Below are 3,487 nucleotides of genomic sequence, written 5' to 3' on the forward strand. Positions count from 1 at the left end.
CAGGCTCTACCCCGGCAGTGTCCTTCTGAGTGTACGCAATTATTCTGAGACTGACAGGTAACACAGCACACTGCCCTCAGTAGTGCAGGACTAATTCGCCCAAGCATATATATTTTTCAACAGGTAATGAGGCAAACTGCAGGTTGGGAAATTCCTGGAGCAGTGGTTTTAGTGTAAGATAAAGTAATCTCTCTCTTAAAACAATTATAAAGTGGATTCAAAGAGATGAATCCTTGCCTATGTCTGTTTTTTATTTGAATACTGTCACAACTGGACCAGTGAATCTAGAGTGTCTCTCCCCAGTCTATCTTGCAGCATGCTCCAGCTTTTCTCAACAATTTGATATTCAACATCACCAACTTTGAAAAAGGTACTTGCAACTTAAGAGGACAAAAGATCTGCAGACAGTTAACTGTGGAATGCAACATCATGTGGGATATAAAGCACGTCCAGAGAAATCAAGTATACCTTTTCTAGCTCCAGGAATCCACGAGGAATGAGCACTTTTATATTTGCCATATTACTCTGAAAATTAGTACTCAAGCTAAACAAAGTGTAGGTAAAAAAAATAAATAAAGCTTTATTATATTCAAACAGAAAGTTAAAGTACTAGTAACTAGACAGGACAAAACCATGCTCTTACAGCTAGCTGGCACTTTGTCTTAATCTCTACAATGTCTGCATGCCCATTCAGTTAACAGCTGATAGGGACAAATTTCCAGGTGATAGGACTGGAGCCAAATTGACTAAGCAAAACCTTATTTTCCAGATACATATCACAGAATAGGCTCCCTTTTCAAGTCACGCTTCAGATAAGAACATAGAAGTGATTACAGTAGCTCAGACTAGACTGCCATGTGGCTCAGTGTCCAAAACAGTGTCCAAAAATAGATGCCTCAAGGAAGGCATAGGAACAAAGAAAGTATGTAATAATACTCCCTTAGCTTCCATCAGTGGGCAGTAGGCATTGCCTGAGAAAGTCTACCTAATCCCACACAAAGTTTACCGGAACAAAGTTACCACTTTGAACCATGGAGTTGTAGAGCATTTATCAGGTCTGATGCTTAAAAACCATTTGTGCCATGTTATGGAGCCAGGTTAACTCTCTGTGTTAGCTATTGCTTGAAAACAACCATCTGGGCAAACCGTTGCATGTTCTCTGATTTACTTCCTCCAACCCACCTTTAAAAGGCGTTTACTTTTCTCCTCACATTTGAAGGTGAGAACACTGCTAGTTTTCCTTGCTTCACTAGATTTTTTTGTAATTTTTTGTAAGGTCGTGGATGGTGCATTTTCAAAAGTAGCTGACAGCAGAAAGCAGAGTTAAGTGCAAAATACTAAGCTATGCCTCACCAACAGGTTTGGGGAATTTTGTCACAATTGTGCCACTTTGCACTTTTTTATTTTCAGAACACTTTCTTACAGCAGAGTCCATACCCTTAAGTGAAATCAGACCTAAATCTATCAGGGGCTACATAAGGTACAGGAACACATGCTCTCTGCCCCAGGTAACCTGCAATCCAAAGCTCAATCCTCTGCCATGAAACAAATAGTTCCAGTGAATTCAAGGGGATTTTGCACTAGTTAAGCACATACCTAAGTCTTACCAATATTGGTGCCTACTTTAAACAGCTGGGTACAATTAATGGAAGGTAAAGGTTATTAGTGAGAGTGACGTGTTCATTATATGTCTAAAATAATATGATTCCTTTACAGCTGTTTTTAAACCTTTTGCTTTAATTAATTTCCTATTCTGTTTCCAATTTAATCATTTATCCCAGTCTCTTATTTACAATTTTTTTTTCTGTACAAACTGACAGATAAATAGTTACTTGTGGATAAATAATTCTCCCACAACTATGTACTGAACTAACATTCTAGATAGAGGTCAACTGGAGTTCTGGACAGAACAATTTATGTGCTAGACAAACTGTCTCAACTCCGATTTTGCTGTTCTAAAATGTCAGCTGACTCTATACACAAGTTTTGTCTTAAATCACATTTGTTTTGAGTATGCATTGATAGTACCAACAAAGTGCATTTGTGTGCATTTGCACACCCATTTTAAATGATTAGCTGTGGGAAAAAAATCCCAATGTACTAATATATAATTTATTCACATAGGAACTCTTCGCTCTTAAAACACTTCCACACTGATAAAAGTCAGTGTTTCACAGCACCCGCGAGCTACAGGCACTCAGCATTTTGGGTATCAGTAAAAGTTGGGAACAAGAATAAAATGTAACACTCCACAACACCACATTGAGGAAATATAGAGCACCTCAGCAACAATTGCTCTGCTCTCCTGAAGAAGTCAGGTTGTAAACAACCTCCTTTAAAGAAAGAATGTTGTAAAGGAAACGTTTTCATTCAAAAGCTTCGAGGAAGAGAGAAGGTGAATTTGCTCGGCACTCCTACAACTGCCGCGCTTTAATTTCCATTGGAAAGACACTAAAATGAACCGTTTATGCCGCACTTGAGAAACCCCGAGTCTTCTGGGATTTAGGCAATTGATTAATTTTTCATATTTAAATAACAATGAGCTGAATCACGAGGGAATATCAATGTATGCCTACCAACCCCCAATTCCTGAGTGCCTACCGCTAGCGTTACAGACACTGAGGCAACCTCCCACATCTCTGAAGCACCCAGCACAAAAAATCTCTGGGGAAAACGATGAAAAAGACACTCGTGTCAAATCACAGCACTACCGGGGGTGGTGGGGTGTCACCATCTAGCACGGCGTCGGCAAGCTGCCCCAGAGCAGAGGAAAGCCAAGGGCTGACAGGACCTGAGGAAACCACGGACGCGGGTGCTCTTTAAGGTGCTATTAGCTCTAATAAGCTCCCCATGGTGGTGGGTAGGCAACAGGGACTGCCTTTTCAACGCAGGCCGACCAGAGAGAGAAAGAGAGAGCAGAATGGGTGCTGGGGGGGGCCCTGCTGTGCCCGAGCAGCCGCCGCTGAGGGAACCGGGTTACCCGCCTCCTCCGCCCCGGGCAGGCGGGGGCCGTGAGGAAAGGAGACGTGGTGCTCCGCCAAACGCCGTGTCGGGAGGCCCGGGGGTTGGCCCAGCCCTGGGGAGGCAGGGCGGGCTGGCAGCGGGGCCCTCAGCCCTTCTCCTCCCGCCTTCAGCGGCAGCCGCTCGGGGCGCCGGGCAGGGAGGGAACGCGGGAGCCGCCGGCTGGGGGAGGTCCAGCGTTCTCGGAAGGGAGGGGTGGGCTACGGCATGCCTCCGAGTTGTGCCGCCCGGCCCCGCGGTGGCTCGGCACCCCGCTCCTGCTTCTCGGGCCTTTTCTGCCCAGGAAAGCCCCGGAGAAGTTAGGGGGAACTGTGAGAAACAACGAGTCGGCATTGACAGAGAAGCTGCTCTGCGGTGTGGCGGCGCCATCTTGCAGTACGGCAGAAAGGCTGTGGCGGGCGCCATTTTGCACCTGAACGAGAGATGAGAGGAGCCCCGCTGTTTTTCGCCGATTGGGCGCCGCCAT

The sequence above is a fragment of the Accipiter gentilis genome, chromosome 3 (assembly GCF_929443795.1).
Source record: "Accipiter gentilis chromosome 3, bAccGen1.1, whole genome shotgun sequence".
Lineage (NCBI taxonomy): Eukaryota > Metazoa > Chordata > Aves > Accipitriformes > Accipitridae > Astur > Astur gentilis.